The sequence below is a fragment of the Acomys minous genome, assembly GCF_964271855.1.
Source record: "Acomys minous genome assembly, chromosome: 10".
Classification (NCBI taxonomy): domain Eukaryota; kingdom Metazoa; phylum Chordata; class Mammalia; order Rodentia; family Muridae; genus Acomys; species Acomys minous.
Window position 1 is genome coordinate 24,755,220 of NC_140491.1, and position 18,806 is coordinate 24,774,025.

Below are 18,806 nucleotides of genomic sequence, written 5' to 3' on the forward strand. Positions count from 1 at the left end.
GAGGGCAGTGGAGGAAATGGGGGACATGGGAAGGTGTCTTGGTACAGGTAATGTGTTAATGAAGGGGTGTCCAACCATAGAAATAAGAAACCCTGTGCCATCTGGAGCTGTATGAAGCAATCTGTGACAAAAGTCAAACGCTTTCTCATAAAGCAAAAAAAAAAAAAAATCTGCTTAGTGCAGATTCTCAGTAACCTAATTACAAAATGAGTGCTGTTTGTAATAACTGACATCAAGTCAGCTAGGAATCATGAATCATGTTTTAAATTGTAATTTTTGAGTAGATGCATTAAAGCTCCATTTTAAGACCACATTTCCACATACATACATATATACATACATACATACATACATACTTGTTATTACATTTATATATAGCAAAAAAACCCCACCTTCATCGTTAAATGGCAATAGCAATGACAAGAGCATCCAACTTCCAGGTGAGCAGTGGTCACAGTACCAGGCACGACCTGAATCCAGCCCCACAGTGGAAACACGTTCAGAGCCCGTTGCCAAGCTTTCTCTCAGCAGTGTGCCATGGCCTCTTTCATGCGAGGTTTTCCTTAGGTGTTTTACTTCCAAGCTGACTCATCCATAGAGCCAGACTTTTTCCTTAAAAGATTCCACAAATGGTCAGAGACATCAGAGAAGCTAATTCTAGGGGAAGATTGCCCAACCTTACTCCTGACATTCTCTTCCTTTTCCTGCCCTTCTCCCAACAGCCAAGAACCTTGAAGGTCAAAGGTTGAAAAACCATGTCATCACCACTTAGGAAGCAGGCATTGCAATGATAAATTCCATGGAGAGAAACACAGGGAAGAAACTCTTTCCTTACAGAGGACCAGCTTGCAAATAGGTCACCTGCAGTAGATGGTCACAAAAGGTTTTGATGGTTCCAGATATATCAAAAAGAAGACTTTGAGACAAAAATGAAAAGAGAAAAAGTTTCTTGCCACCTTGACTGTCAACTGTATTCCCTTTACAGGGTTAGAAGCTCTAACCCTGAACCAAACAGATGCATCTAATAAAGGCTGGATTCTTAAAGGCTCCAGGACATGGGACTGACAGTAGTCATCCACCCATCCCTCTCATGCAAGGACTTGGGAAGGACAAAGTAGCTAAAAGAAAATATGGAGATTGTCCAGAGAATATGCATGAAGCCCCAGGCTGGGAGCTTCTTCCCTTCTCAGCAGAAGCTTTAGGTGCAGAATCTGAGCTTCCAGGACCTGCAGTCAGAGAATGGAGAAGCAAGCATCCACGTCCAGCCTTCAGGTGCATATTGAGTTAGCACTAAGTGGCAGTGTCCCTGCCTGGGATTTGATTCACAGAAGCTGACCACCTCTGATGCTTTCCTGACAATTTGGGTAAATGTGCTGGAAACAATATGTTCAGCCAGGTGCTAAGCAGATTTAGGCCAGCGTGGGAACCAGGCTGCTGCACAAATTGTATCCCTAGATGGAAGTGTACAGTTACAAATCAGTGCAGTTTCAACCGAAGGGGGAGGCCACAGGGAGAACCCCAAAAGATCAAAGGAGTAGCCAAAGGAAAAATCAGAGTCACGTGCCAGTTCATTAGAAAGCAAAGGAGCTTCAGTTATTTTAATCTAGTTTCTCTGTCTTTGTGTCTCTGTGTCTCTGTGTCTGTCTCTCTGTCTCTCTGTCTCTGTCTCTGTCTCTCTCTGTCTCTGTCTCTCTCTCTCTCTCTCTCTCTCTCTCTCTCTCTCTCTCTCTCTCTCTCTCTCTCTCTCTCTCATTACAGCGTTTATTGTTAGAATTTGGCTCTAAACTTCCCCCAAACTACCCAGAAGTTCTGTGCAGGGTGATCTACTAAATGCTCAGGAACAGTGCTCTCTCATTATTTCTGCAAGACAAGGGAGGAAACTCTAAATCAGAACTTTCTTATTACTATTGATTTAATTGGGATTTTTATACAAGGTCATGTTGTGGAACCTAAGTTAGTTTGAAATTCACATTCCTCTTACCTTAGCTTCCTAAATTCTTGTATTAGAGGTATATGCCAATACTCTCAGCTGAGACCTTGTTTTTACTGTGTGTGTGTGTGTGTGTGTGTGTGTGTGTGTGTGTGTGTGTGTGTGGTCATGAACCTATGTGTATATGTGTGGAGAACAGAGGAGGACACTGATGCCTTATTCTATCACTTTCTCTATTATCCTGAGAAGGGGCCTCTCTCTGAATATGGAGCTGGAAAGGTAGTTCAGCTGGTTAAGGTGTTTGCCCTCCAAGTATTAAGGTCTGAATTTGGTCTTTTGCATCCAAGTAAAAAGCCAGACATGGTATCGCACATTTATAATCCCAGAGCTTCATAGGTAGAGATGGGAGGACCCCTTGGGCTAGCTGGCCTGCCGAACTAGCATAAACAGTGAGCCCTAAGACTCAGTGAAAGACTATGTCTCAAAACTAACCTAAAGATTTCCTTGAGAATGACACCGAAGGTTTACCCCTATCTTGTACACACACGACACAAGTACATGTACACCAGCACACATGTGGATATACACAAAATAAATACTTACAGACAAATATAAAAGAAATATATTTTGCAGTATTCATCATCTTTCTGTATCCCATATATTTACTATTCCATTGAAAAAACAAAATGCTTTTACATTGCAATTAACGACTACAGCAACTACTTTTTCTTTATGACCATATTATATCGTTGCATCTTTCCATGTATAATTATGAAAAATCACAATGATTTTGTTGTTTACTGCCCAGGTTAGTGATCTTTCTAAGAAATAGAATGATGCTTTTAAAAAAACAGAAGAATTGGAATCAGGCACATGGTCAATCATGCTGTTGATGATAACTTATGTAGAAAGGATTAAAAAAGACAACAGTACTCAGATACAAGTCCTAAAAACTTAGCTTGTCACCAAATATAATGGCTATAATTTCCCTTGTAGGAGACTTTTAGAACAGGAGGGAAGAACAGCACAAGATCAGATACCACAAAGACTGAGTACAGATCCAGAACAGATGTGGAGAGGATAGATGGATGGATGGATAGATAGATAGATAGATAGATAGATAGATAGATAGATAGATAGATATCCTCTCCACATCTGTAATAGTATGATTATCAGTTGGTAAAGACCATGCCCCCAAAAGAGGCAGTTCCTCTTCTAGTGGACAAACACCACATGCTCTTTCACAAGTCTGTTTCTAGTGGACAAACACTGCACACTCTCATGAAAGTCCATTTCACATCCCACATTTGAGATCAAAACAAAAACATGTTTACAACTGCTACAGATCAATATGATAGATGACTTGGGCAACTGTTCTGGACTGTGTGGTCATAGAATAGTCTTTCTGAAGGGAGGAAATTCAAGCTAAGAAAGTGAAAAGTGATGTCTACATACTGAACAACAATGTGTGATGCCTGTTCTAAGTTCTTACACACCTTAAAGTTGTTGGAACACTTCTATTCTTTTTATGCCAGTTCATAAATAAGGAAAATGAGGCCACGGTAGGTTAAGCAATGTGTTTGAATGTTAACTCTTCCCCAAAAACTCACATGTTTGAAATTTTGGTCCCCCACTGATGATGCTGTTTGGGGAGATTGTGGAAACTTTAAGAGGTGGAGCCATGTTGGGTACAGTGGGTCACTAAGGCAAGCTTTATGACCTTAAAGCCCAGTCTCACTTCCTGTTCATCCTCTGTTTTCTAACTGATGATGGAATGTGACCACTTGGCTGGATTTCTGAAGCACTTGCCATGCCTTCTCTGCTGGGAGCCATGTGTTTTGGCTCCAACTGTGAGCCAAAACAACCCTTTTCCCCTTAGAGTAATTTTTGACAGGGTATTTTTTATCACAGCATCAGAAACAGTATCTTAAATAAGTAAGTTGAGAAATATCAGTTGGAAAAATGTATTAGATTTTAACCCAGGAAGTTCAACTCTCAATCCCTCGTTGCTGTCTACTATGCTCATTAAGGGACAATATTTGAATAAAAATTGATACGAATTTCTAGAAAGAGGCAAATTATGACAAGTAATGGAGGCAGAAAGTTGCAGACAGAGAAAACAGCAAGAAAAATTAAGGAGCTATGGAGATCTGGAAAACCAGGGAAGGGAAGAATGAATACTAAGGCACAAAAGGTGAGCAGAGGGCAAAACATACAGAGCTTTAGGAACCATGTGTGTGGTTCTAATGGCCAGAGAGCATAGCTTCCTTTCTTAAGTGCCCAGGTTCCAAATGGAGGATCACAAGAGCTACATATAGGTAAGTGATGGGCAGTTTGATCTTCATCTGAGTCCCCTAGTAAGCTGAGTGGGTGCTGTCTATGACATGGACCCCGCTGCCTGCTTTCGATCACGTCCCCCTAATGGGGCTGCCTTGGCCAGCCTCAATGGATGAAAGTGAGCTCAGTCCTGATGTGACTTGATATGCTGGAGTGCTCCCCTTTTCTGAGGATAAGGGGAAGGGGAAGAGAGGGAAGAGGGTGCAAGAGAGAGACATGAAAAAGAGAAGGGAGGGGTGACAATTGGCATGTGAAGTGAATATATAAATTAAAAATAAATTTTTAAAAAGAGCTTCATTCATGTCTGATTTAGATGACAGAACCTAAATTTGCTTAAGTAGATAACATTTGGATGAGTGTGTGTGTGTGTGTGTGTGTGTGTGTGTGTGTGTGTGTGTGTACTCTATGGATTAGGAGATGTTAAAATGAGATTACCATATTTTTTATATGAGGTTGATATTAATCTTTGAGGCCAAACAGTATACTGTAACAGGCAGAATTCCTCCCACCCCAAAATATTCATGTTCTGACCTCCAAACCCTGTGAATATGAATATTTATGCTATATGAAAAGGACATTAAAGCTAAAGGTGTAATGAAAATTGCTAATTAAATTTGGAGCCCAACCTCACACCATTCATAAATCCATCACAGCTTAAATAAAGACTTTTATGTCAAATAGTAACTATGAAATATTATAAAGACCGGAAAGAATATCTTATGACTTCGATAATTTTTTTTCTAAGACAGTATTTCTCTGTGTAGCCCTGACTGTACTGGAACTCACTCTGTAGACCAGGCTGGCCTCAAACTCAAAGATTCACCTGATGCTGCCTCCATATGCTGAGATTAAAGAAAAGTGCCCCACTGCCCAGCACAACTTTGACAAAGTCTTAAACATGAAATGAAATACCCAAACCCTACTGAAAGAAACTAATGAATCCAACTACAGAGAATCATTGATGCATGATTTTTTTCCAGATTTAACCCCATCACAAGTTGAGAAATATCTGGTTTTACAATTACCTTTCTTTTAAACTTTATGAGTCTGGGTACTAAATGTACTTCAATATTTTTTACTTAATATGTGCTTGCTGAGGCATAACTCATCATAAAATGGGAACATTTATACACTAAAATTAGAATTCTTATTTGTTTAAAAGCAGAAATAAGAATAAAAAGATAAGGATGAAAAACATTTCCCATATACACTGGCAAAGAATTAATATCCAGACTATATAAAGAAACAGAAGAAATCAATAAAGCACTGTAAAATGGGCACAATACATCAAAGGATGTGGAGGAAACACAAATACCCAGTAAATGTGAAACTATATTCAGCTTCATTGAAAATCAGGGAAACACAAGTGGTAAGTCTTTTTTGCCCTAGCCACAAGGCTGAGCTTGACCAGAAGGGCAAAGGTCAGGCCCCTCTTAGAACTAACGCTAAATGTACTTCATGTCTCTCAGATCAGAGAGGATCTTTGAGCTTCTTTATTTGTTTCTCCCTGTCTTGCTCTGTTCCCTTTACTTCTAAGACCATCACCAATAGCTGCTTGAACAAGGATCCCTATCATGATGGTATTTCTAGGGAACTAAGTCTTGCAAAAATATTAATAATATAACTAACAAGAAAATAGAGAGGAAACTAAAATATAGCAAAAGCAACAATAATAATTTAATAGAAAGCAGGAACGTAGATTGGATACATGAAAATGAAACAAATAAAATCAAGATGGTAGCCCTTGACCCAAACATATCAGCAATAACATAAAACTACAAGTTAGATACTCTGACAACTAGACACAGGTTGCTGGATTCCTTTAAAAAGAAAAGCCTATGCTACTTCTATGACATACTGGTTGAATATTAGACTGTTGAAAGATAAAAGAATAAAGATATAAAATATGCAACCAATATGAAGCAATGTAGACCTTAACACAAGGAATATTACTAGAGACAAAACAAATATTTAGTAATAATGAAAGACTCAATCCACCAGAAAAATATTTTAATATAATTTACATATACAAAATGATAGAGCCTTGCAACATATAGAGAAAGGATAAATATGTGAAACCATAACCTTAGTGAGCAATTTTTTAAAAAATTTTAGTGGGGAATTTTAATATATTTCACTCAGCAACTGATGGAATACACTATCAGGAATACACTAAGGAAATGTAAGGTTTGAATACACATGGAATAAATCTAAAAGTTTATTCTTGGAACATTAATGGAATAATTTAAACTTAGTGAAAAATGCAAGATGCATACACACACACACACACACACACACACACACACACACTTTAAAAACAAATATAAAATAAACAATTTTTAAAGCCATAGAAGACAATTTCCTGAACAGAACACCAATAGCTCGGGCTCTAAGATCAACAATTAATAAACAAGACCTCACAAAACTGAAAAGCTTCAGTAAGGCAAAGGACAGTGTAAACAGAACAAAATAGCAGCCTGCATACAGACTGGGGAAAGATCTTCACCAACTCTACATCTGACAAAGGGCTAATATCCAAAATATTTAAAGAACTCAGGAAACTAAACACCAACAAACAAAATAATCCAGTTTAAAAATGGAGTACAGAGCTAAACAGAGTTCTCAACAGAAGGATATCAAACAGCTGAAAAACACTTAAAGAAATGCTGAGTGTTCTTAGTCATCAGAGAAATGCAAGTCAAACCAACTCTGAGTTTCCATCTTATACCCATCAGAATGGCTAAGATCAAAAATTCAAGTGACAGCTCATGCTAACAAGGATATGGAGAAAGGGGAACACTCCTCCATTGCTGGTGGGTGTGCAAACGTGTACAACCTTTTGGAAATAAATCTGTCGCTTTCATAGAAAATTGGGAATAGTGCTACTTCAAGACCCAGCTATACCACTCCTAGGCATATACCCAAAAGATGCTCCACCATACAACAAGGACATTTGCCCATCTATGTTCATAGCAGCCTTATTCATAACAGCCAGAACCTGGAAACAACCTAGATGTCTCTCAACCAAAAAATGGATAAAGAAACTGTGGTACATTTACACAGTTGAATACTACTCAGCTATTAAAAACAAGAAAATCTTGATATTTGCAAGCAAATGGATGGAACTAGAAAAGATCATCCTGAGTGAGGTAACTCAGACCCAGAAAGACAAACATGGTATAGACTCACTTATCAGTGTATATTAGCCCAACATAAATGTCCTCTGAGAGACTCCACCAAACCAGGGATTGGGACAAATGCTGGAACTTGCTGCTAGACTCCGGGAAGAGTGCTAAGAGTGGTATGGAAGAATGGGGGAATGAAAGGACCCAGAGGGTTCAGGAGCCCCACAAGGAGACCATCAAGGCCAGTGGATCTGGACGTGCCTGCATAAACTGATGTGCCAACCAAGGACAATGCATGCAGTAAATCTAGGCCTTCTGTTGAGATCTAGCCAATGGACAGCTCATTCTCCACAATTGTGGGGGGAGCAGAGACTGCCTCTGACATGAACTCTGGTGCTCCCCCAATTTTTTCACTTACCCTTGGTAAGGTGGCCCAGTGGCACACAGAGGAAGGGGAAGCAGGCTATCTGGATGAGACCTGATAAGCTTGTTTTATATGGTAGGAGAGGATGTCCCCTTCTGTCAGAGGTCTAGGGGAGGAAAATAAGTTGAAAAGGGGAGAGAGAGTGGGAACAGGAAGATAAAAGCAAGCAGATAAAAATCAGAATTTAATCTGAATAAATTATAATAAATTAAAATTATTTAAATGAAAGACAAAAAAAACAAAACAAACTTGAGAATAAATTAAAAGAATGCATGGCACTGATTATCAAGATGTATCATGAAGCTACAGAAATTAAGAGGAAGCGATATTGACATAAAGACAAATAGGTAAATAGAATAAATAGAAATGGACACTTGATATGAGCATGTCCTTCTACAGAAGTAGATAGAGAAAAGATGGACTCTCAATAAATGGGTCTGGATCAATTGGACATCCAGGAGACTCTGGAGCACTACTTCAGGAGACATAGAAAATCAATTCCAGGCAAACTGTATATCTAAATGTATAGAAGAGAATAATAATGTTTTCAGGGATATATAGGGGAAATATTTTTATTACTTATAGGCAGACAAAGTTTTTTTTTAACCACACATAAACATCATCATTGGTCATCCAGAGGAAGGCTGATTTGTCTGGCTACATTTGAATTAAAAAAATGCACACTCTTCCAAAGGCACAAATCAAGAGGATGGAAAGGTAAAGGTGGGAAGTGATGTCACCACCAAGGGATGCATGCTCAGAATCTACCCTAGGAAGCAATCAAGAGACGACTGACAAATGATTTTCATGGGTAAAAATCTTGGGTGAGCAACCAAAAAAGCTGAGTAAGTATATGAAATATATTAAAAGATGTTCAACCTCATTAATCATTACAGATATGCAAATTAAACTCATGGCATTGAATGAGTACTGTAAAAAGGACAGAAGGAGTGCTGGGAAGGCACAATTACATCAAAAGCAACACAGCCAGTCCATGGGTGGGTGATCGAATTCAGGTTGACTGTGGTGCCTTGCTTATTTTAGTGTGAAGCCTAGAGGCCCAGCACTTACCAAGCACTCTTCTTTGATCCCAAACAAGGATAGAGGGGACATTAAAAATGCCAAAAATTGGGCATGTGAAAGAGTAGCAATTCACAGAAACCACTGTAGCTTCTATGCTGGTACATTCTAGAAAGCTATCGTCTGGCCCGAAAACTATAATTCTGGCCAGATAAATTATTGGTATCAGTTCCTTGTTTCTTTGTATTATGATTATTCACACACTAATAAACATGTCATGGCAGGTAAAAAAAAACATTTTTAGGAGTTATTCTTATTTGTGTGTGTGTGTGTGTGAGAGAGAGAGAGAGAGAGAGAGAGAGAGAGAGAGAGAGAGAGAGAGAGAGAGAGTATGTGTGCCTAGAAAGGCCTTAAGGGGGAGGGAGGGAGGAATGGGAGGATACAAGCTAATTTTAATACATTTTCAATTATGTTATATATCCTCATTAGTAATAAACTTCATCTAAGTGTGTGTACAGCATGGCTCCAGAGACTAGAATCCATGGATGACAATGATCTTGATTGTCAGTTTGACAGGGTTTACAGTTGCCTAAGAAACAAACCTCTACATGTGTCTGTATTGGCTTTTTTTTTTCTCTAACCCATTCAGCCACCGCATCCTGTGCTTAATGTGACCATGTTCTGGATGGAGAAACAAAGTCAGACATCTAAGTAATATTCAAATAAAGCAACAGTCTCAGACAGGTGACACTGTACAGCAGCTGTGAGTTTTCCAAGGTCTGACCATCTGCTGACTGCATTCTGCCCCCTGCCATTAGCATCCTGAAGCAAAGCATGGAATTTGTGTTTAGGTTTTTATGTGACCTGTATGTCTATTTATAGGAAATGTTCTATTGTGTTTTTCTTTATGGATGTCAGAGGTCTTACCAGTCATCACTGTCAACTTCTGTCCCCAATTGTCTAGTACACTATGGGTACATGGGACAACCTACAAATATTTGAAGAAACACATGAGTGAGTGAATTAATGAATGAATGAATGAATGAATGAATGAGTAACATTCTATGCCAACTAAAAAGTTACTCTTTGTTCACACAGAAGTTCTCCCACTCTGAATTTTTATTTAGTCATAAAAAAATAAATCCAATATAAGCCCTCCTTCAGATGCATACTGCACTGGATACAGAACCAAAACATGCATTTAAATCACTTATATCTAACTTTTTATGATACCACGGGGAATAGTGTTCTTTTTACATTTGCAGTTAAAGGGTACAACAGATGGTAGAAGTTTAGTTTCGAGAGATAGGACCATTAAAATAACTTATGCCGTTGAGGGATTGCTCACTCTAAAGGCTCCATTCATTACGTCTGAGTTTGCAAGCTTCAGGATACTGGGGAAGGAAACCGGACTTCAGGAAATGTTTGTTGTGTGGAGACATTTTCCTGAAACGGGACTAAAGACCCACCGACTTTCTCTCTTAGCAACAAAAGGAAGCCCTTGCTGGGGGCTTCACTCAATAGGATGTTTGTTTGACACAGCATCTGTTAGAAAAGACCTTGAATGGGAGGAGGTGATGGAGGAGAGTGAGGGGCTGAGTTCCAGTGAACCACACTCCTTTTCCTCTTTTCTGACTTCTGTGAGAGTGGGTTCAACTAGGGAATTTGGAAATAACAAAAAAAAAACAAATGCAATGACACAGCAAAAGGAAGGACTAAACCATAAATATAAAAACTATAGATTGTCTCAATGACATTATTTGCCTACATGTTTAACTCAGTTTCCCTGTGTACAAATAAGCTGAGTATAAGAACTCATGATTGGTTGTAAGTTAGAGGCCCTGGTTACATACCAGATGTGACAGCTGTCCACAGCAGCCAGCTCACTGGCAGAACACAGCACAGCCATTGTGGTAGAAATGGGAGTCAACAGGGACTTACACAGAATGCTGAGCCAGTGACAAGAAAGGGGAGTTCACCTTGTCCCAAATTGACAAGGGTAAGAGAACGTTATCAGGGTCTGAAGGGAGCAACTGCATTCAGAGACAGGAGCTGAGGCCTTCCTTTAAACATAGCAGCTGAGGAATGCTAGGAGAAAGCCAAAAACCTAGAAAACTAGAGGAAAATTCCATTTTAGGTGTTGCAAATGTTGACCTTAAGAATTATTTTATTTCTGTTCTCATATATTTAAAAAAAAACATCGAGTGTGTCCTTTGTATAAATTTGGCTAGAAAGTTGAGGTTTTTCAAACACAAGCAATTTTGTGGTAGAGTATGAAAAATTCAAGAGGCATGGTTCTAGATTGTGTAAGATGTGTAGCCTGAAAAAAAAAATAAAAGTTTTCCTGGGCAAGATATTAATATATATGCCTTGCATCTTAAATGACAAAGAAGGTAATATGACTTGAGGAAAGAAAAAAAATATATTCAAATCAAGTCAGTAATGTGTACAAAGACTCCAGGTAAAAATCAGTATAGTTCCACAAGGAAAGACATCAAAGTGAGGTACTACGCAAAAAAAACTGCAGCAGAAGATGAAAACAGAGCAGAGAGACTGACACCCAGTGGATGAGAAAGGTCCCAGGGAAATTTCACAAGTTAGAAGGCAGGCCTAGAGAGATATCTCAGTGGGTAAGAGCACTTGCTGCTATTTCAGAGGACCCAGGGCTGGTCCCTAGCACCTACACCCAATGGCTCACAACTAACTGTAAGTACAGATGAAAGAAATTTGCTACCTTCTCCTAGCTTCTGTGGGCACTAGATTAAGTGTTGTACCCATACAGACACACACACACACACACACACACACACACACACACACACACACACACACTTTTTTTGTATTTAAAGAAGGTAACCATGTGTTCTGGATCCTGAGTTACATAAGAAGAAGTAAGCCTCCACAGATGTCCACTGCAGTATCTCTGGGACCTGGGAACACTTTCTCTCATTCAGCTTTTGAATGAGTTAAAAATACTGAGACAGGAGATGATCTTGAGCTATATACGAGGGCCCAGTGTCCTGATAAGGGTTTTAGCTGAAAAAGGAGAAGAAGAAAGACTGGGCTTGGAGAAACACTTAAAGACACTACAGCTATGTCTTGAAGAGAAGTAACATGATCAAAATATGTTGTATGAATTTTTAGAAGTAGTAATTGAATTTTTGAAAGAAGAAAGGGACAATAGTCAAGGAAGTCTAGAAGACTCAGGGCTCTGGAACAAAAGAGGGAGCAGAGTCTCACCTCTGACCTCCAGGTGGAATGTCTTTCTGTCAGTGTCTTGGCTTTAGCCCAGAGAATCCCTCATTGGACATTTGAGTTCTAGAACTGTCAGAGAACATATCTGCGTTGTTCTGATCTACTATATTGGACGTAATTTGTCATAGCGCCAATGAGAGAATATTAGTGTGCGTATACATGTATGGAAAGGTCTAGAAGTATTCCTATCAAGATTCGACAGTAGAGACTTCTTTTGATTGTGATACATACTAAAGAAAATTCTAGTTTAGTCACAATTTTTAAATGTATTATTAATAGAATAAGATAAATCTCTAACTGCCAGCATGACCTGGAAAACTCAAACAGAAATTTTCTTTAGTACATAGGGATATATATATATATTAAGAAAGAATAAGACTCAGTCATGAATCTCACTGGAAATCACCCCAGGCATCTCAGCAAGGTGAACAGTTACCAAGGGCTGTATAAAGTGAGCTTTGGCCTGTAAACACATGTATTCACACATTTGTTGTATGAATAATCACAAGTCAAATATTTGCTAAAACCTTTTTAGTAGAGAAGGCAATAGCCTCAATACAAAACCATGAGTATTATTAATACATTTATGCCCCCAAAATATAAGAGGAATTGGAGGCTTTGAACTTTCTCAAACCTATTTTATTTGGGGTTCTTTAATGCTTATACCTCCCTTCCAACCCTAGATAGGAGAGAAAAGAGGTTAGTGGGAACAGGAGAAGTAGACCTTTTTAGACTCAGTTCCCTGGAGCAATTGCACTGGTGTAGTTGGCAGGTTTCCAGCAAATCCCTTAAACAGCAAACCAGTAATTCAACAAAGATCAGTGAAACTGTAACCGCTGGAATCCAGAGCAGGAGCAGGAATCTTGAAGCACTTGATGGAATGGTTCTAGAAGTGTCTCAAAGGGGAGCTGTGAGAAGCCAAACAGGAAATGATGCCAAGACCAAAAAGCCTAGCCTCTTGTTTTGGGCTGTTTGTTAGTTGGCAAAGACCATGCCCCCACAAAAGGCGGTTCCTCCTCTAGTGGACAAACATCACCTGTTCTCTCATAAGTATGTTTCCAGCAGAAAAACACCACACACCTTCACACAAGTCTGTTTCATATCCCACACTTGGGATCAAATCAAAACATATTTACATCCACTGCGATGTAGGAATAGACAAGGAGGACCATACAAAACAGAGGGGAGAAAAAGAATATGTCTGTTACAGCCTTGTTAACAGCTGCCCCAATGTAGAAACTATGATAAAAAAGCAAATATTTCATTGGGTTTAGTTTAGTATATACATAGCATATAGGAAAAGTCTATAGAGACAAAGAAATAGTAGAAAGCCTGGTTAGATCCTAGGTGAGTGATGACAGGAAAGGGACAGCTATGCTGGACCAGAAAGAACCAAAAGATAGCTCAGCAGTTAAGAGCACTGACTGCTCTTCCAGAGGTCCTGAGTTCAATTCCTAGCAACCACATGGTGGCTCACAATCATCTAGAATGTGATCTGACGCCCTTTTTTGGCATGCCTGTATACATTGTAATACATAAATAAATCTTAAAAAACAAACAAACAAAGGAGGGTGTGTGTGTGTGTCTCATGATGGAAACAGTTTGGACATATTTGGATGCTGAAGGGATGCAGACAGGTAAGAAAGGAAGCAGGAAGGAAAAAAAAAAATAAGTCCAGGCATGGTGGAACACATCTCTAAGCTCAGCACTTGGGAGGCCGAGGCAGAAGAGTCTGACTAGACGACAAGACCTTTTGATGAAATAAATAAGATAAAACACCAGTTTCGGCAAAGAGAATCTGATAGAACCATATGAGGAGGTGGTGGAGGGAGTGTGGACAGGACCTGGTGCACAGAAGGGCCACGGCTGCAATCCAGCGCAGCACGCTCTTCACTACACCTACACGCAACAGCGCTATGGGGGAGACGAGGAGGTAACCAACATCAGTTTATTTGCTTATCCCTAATTGTTCTTAGCAAAATGGGAAACAGATTCATAAAGGGGTGATAATTCAGTAGCAATTTAAGGGATGGTAGAGGGATAGCAAGCACGACAGAGAAGTGTACAGAGATGATTCAGAAATTCCTCAGACAATGAAGACCTGGGTGAAATCAAAAAATATAGACACGAACAACCCAGACGTATATGGATGGTGAGGATCTTTGTATATAGTGGACAGACAGTCATGCAGAGAACAAAGCTGGTCCCATTGCTGTGGGGATGGTGCTTCATGGTTGCTCACTCCAAAAATAAAGCCTCTCCCAGTCCTGTAGACCCCGCCATTCCTAATTCTCACACTCTGTTCAATGCAGTCTCTCTCCACACTTGGTGCCTTCTCCTCATTGATCTAACATCATGTCACACCTGGATTATTGAAATCCCTCTTTGTAGCCCAATATCCTGAGTCAACCTTTTAGAAGTACCTTATTCAAAATACTTGGAGCCAGAAGCCTTTACTTTTCATATTTTGTAATATTTTGACATAGTAAGATATTTGAGTGATAGGACATAAGCCTAAATATTACATTGATTTGTGTTTAATATGCTCATTGTGTTGGTTTGAATGAAAACGGCCCCCATAGGCTCATAGGCAGTGGCTTTATTGGAAAGGATTAGATCATGTGGCCTTTTTAGAGTAGGTGTGGCTTTGGAGGAAGTATCACTGGGCTTTGAGGTTTTCAGGCCAGGCCCAGTGTTTCCCTCTCTCATTCTTCCTTCTTCCTGCCAACCCAGATGTAGAATTCTCAGCTCCTTTTCCAGCACCATTTCTGTCTGTGCACAGCCATGCTTCACACTATGACTATAAAGGGCTAAATCTCTGAACTGATAAGCCACCTAAATTAAGTGGTTTCTTGTATAAGAGTTGCCGTGGTCATGGTGTCTCTTCACAGCAACATTAACTCGAAGATGCTCATAAAGAGAAATACTGTTAGGTGATTTTTTTTTTAGCCTATCTGCTTTTTTATTACAACCTACCATACTCAGCCAGGTGGAGAATTTTGCCTCTTGGCACCATGGAAATACTCAGAAAGCTTCAAAGGTTGTCTGGAGAGCTAGCTCAGTCTATAAAACACTTTCTACACAGGCATGAGAACCTGAGTTTAACCCCTTGATACCCTTATAAAAATATTTTAAAGCCAAGCACAATGGTACCTACCAATATTTCCAGCACTGAAGGGACAGGCACACGAGGATCCGTGGGGTTTGCTAGCCAGTCAGTTAGCTAAACTGGTGAAGTTCTGGTTCAGTGAGAGACCGTGCCTCAAAAAAATGAAATGGACAATAATTAAAGAAAACACTTAATGTCTTCTAGCCCCCATCTCTTTAAGTGTGTGCCTGCACGCACACACACACACACACACACACACACACACACACACACACACACACACACACTAAAACACTCTCGCATCTACAAACTATCACTCCTCAGATTAGTTTTTCACCAAATCCATCCTGCCTCCAAATTTTCATCTAGGGGCTGAAGAGATGGCTCAGTGGGTAAACACACTGGCTGCTCTTCCAGAGGACCGGGCTTCAACTCCCACATGCCCCATCACAGCTGTCTGTAACTCCAGTTCTTGGGGATCCAACCCCCTCTTACAAGCATTCATGCAGGCAAAACACCTATTTACATAAAATAAAAATAAATAAAATTTTCAAAAACATTTTTACCTGTGCCAAGTGATCTGCCGTTTCCTAAAGATGCCTTTTCCGTCCTCTGGTCTTTGCCTGGTCCTTCTCTGAGTTCTTAACTGGATTAGCAGCTGGCTGTCTTTCTGGGTCCATAGGGGACCTCATTGCTCCATGTCATCTCATGCCTCCAAATCAGAGCAGATCCTGTTCTGCATGTCCTTGTTAGCACTGATCTCCCCATCATAACTATTCCATAATACCACAATTTCAAATGCCCTTTCTCGCACCACCACGTTTTGAGCACTATGAAACTGTTGCCATGTCTTATTTGGCACTGGGTCCCCGGAACCTCATGCATGCCTGGAACTCAGTCAATAAATATTGATTGAAAAGGATTGAAAATCGATCCTCCAACTCCTAAGTTTTTCTCATTAGACCCTCATATCTACAACACAGAAAGGTTAAGCCATGCTGTGTGTCTATTTCAGTAGGGGATTTATTCATGACTAGTTAATGAGCAGCCACTAAGCGCCATTGAACAGCATTTTATCTGGATGGCTTGAGAAGACTTGATTTTGATGAAGGCTATGCCAGGTTTCCCAACATCAATACCACATGAGTTCTTAGTTAGCTCACAGGTACTGTTGATAGAAAGCCCAAAGCTGTATACATGAGAGTTAAGGTGGGAGAACAGTTCCTTCCGGGGTTTGAAAGCGTGATGCAGCCTGCATGTATCCATCTTATCTCTGTGCAAGGTTAGTGTAGAGTCTCATCTGCAGGCTATCACATCCGCTGTACTTTTCATCCCAGGCAGCCACAGCCACTGTGCTTTTCATCCATGTATTGCAATACTCATCTCCAGTATGTTGACTCGAGTCTTCAAATTCTCTTTGATGCTCTGTTTAGCACACTCATCCTTTCCTTTAGCTTTTTCGAGATGTGGGATACACATAAAATAACTTAACTTACAAAGCTTTTTCAACCCATCCAATTATCTCAATTTAAGTTGACTGGCAATCCTACTTATTTTCTGGCCTGTTTGCAGGCTTGTTAATATCTGAATGAAGACCAAAGAGAGTTAACAATCCCTACTTCCACATCAATACTTTAATTGTAAATGTCTCATGGCTTATGAGTTCTTTCTTCTTGGATGTTAGGAGCAGATACTGGTCTCATTCCTCAGGAAGGTTCTAGACATTCTCACTCTTGACAAGATTCCTCTGAGGCATGCACTATGACACTGACCTGCGTCAATTCCCACCCATAGTTACATGGACAAAACAACATTGTATCATGGACTACATCTGCAGCTGTTGATAATGGAGAACTGGAAAGTTCCTATTGCTTTATAACAACACTGCAGCCATCATAATAAAAGCATGTTGGTAGGGGCTGGCAAGATGGCTCAACGGTTAGGATCACTACCTGCTCTTCCAGAGGTCCTGATTTTAATTCCCAGAAACCACAACATGGTGGCTCAAAACCATCCACAATGTTATCTGATGCCTTCTTCTGCAGATAAAGCACTCATATACAATACATAAATAAAATAGTATTCGTGGCAATCCTGATATAAACAAACATACTACTTAGCCAATCCACAGGAAAGCATAGCATATACCATTATCCAGGGCACATAAATTTGATGATAATAATAATAAATGACTGTTCCTGGTTTATGAATTTACTATATTATATTTTTGTCATTATTGTGGTACAACTTACTAAAAAACATTTTAAAAAGAGCGCTGTAAAACACTGCATCACATTATGCCTCCATGAGACTCAGCATCCTGGGTTTAGTCATATGACACCGTTGCATCCAAGAGTCCTGGTGAATAACTGACCTATATAGGTTTTATGACACTCACGCAGCAGTGGAATCTCCTACCAGTGATTTCTCAGGGGCAGACATTTCCCTCCGGTAAGTCTGAGGCTGCTCTCAGCACACTTTGCACTTTGATCATGTGCTTTGGCTCTAGTTCTGTCTCCTCACCTCTTAGGATCTACGGGACTCTGCCTTGCTTTGGATTTCCAAAATACACAGTGGGCCTGGAAATGTGAACATACACTGCTGACTGACCAGGGCTGCTCCATCTCTTCACCAGCTCTTGATGGACTTTGTGGTCCTGACTCCCATTTTCTACAGCCTCCGCCATGTCTTACTCTCCTATTTTACTGAGATACACCTTCTAGAAGCATAAAGAGCAGGTATATGAGAGGCAAAATGCACGTCCCTTCAGTTTATGCTCAAGACTGACTACAAGAAGGCGTCTTAAAGACTGATATGTTGACAATCATTTTCCCTCAGAATTTTAAAGGCATTTCTCTGTCTTCTGGCATCAAATGTGTATGCCGTGGCTTCTAATTCCTTTGTATTTCCTCTGAAGTGTATACTCATGATGGGCCTCATTTTCATGAGCAGCCTAAAATTTCTGTATATCAACTTGAGACACTGTGATGGAGATAGAATAATTGGCTCAGCCAAAGAGAAATGTCTCTCTGGAGGAATTCCCCTGTGCTGTTGCTTGGGTAGCTTCCTTTCCATTTTATTTCTCTCAGTGCCCTGTAGAATCCTTGTTTGCAACATTTTAGACCTCTTGGCTGATTCTCTCATTTTCACCTCTTCAGTCATCATAGTCACCTTTTTTATTTTTGTTCTAGGCTCTAAAAGATTTTCACCCATCTCTGCAATTAGGTTTCATTTCGGTCATTAAATTTTTATGTAAATGCTTTCTACCTGTGGGTGTTTTTAACCTTCATGTATGTCTGTGAAACAATGCCTTGGTGCTCTTGGAGGCCAGAAGAAGGCATTGGATCCCCTGGAACCTGAGTGACTGTTGTGAGTCACCCTGTAGGTTCTGGGAATTAAACCCTGAGTCCTGTAAGAGAGCAGCCAGCATTCTTAACCACTGAGCCATCTCTCCAGCTCCACTGATTAATTTTTAATTCAAGGATGATTATTTCTTTTTTCTCTTTACTCCTTTGTTAGATTCACCCTCTTTCATCGATTCATGTTGACTTACATCCCCAACAATATTAGCAACAACATATTAAAGTCATTGCTCCCTCTATTGTG

General features: G+C 39.9%; 1 long non-coding RNA gene across 1 annotated transcript; it reads right to left on the reverse strand.

Annotated features, from left to right (window-relative positions):
- Positions 1 to 398: 398 nt before the first annotated feature.
- Positions 399 to 17,231, reverse strand: LOC311607477. Its single transcript, XR_014782606.1, has 3 exons — positions 15,767 to 17,231; positions 15,249 to 15,352; positions 399 to 612 (listed from the first exon to the last, which is right to left on the reverse strand). It is a non-coding gene; the product is annotated as an uncharacterized lncRNA (long non-coding RNA).
- Positions 17,232 to 18,806: the final 1,575 nt, after the last annotated feature.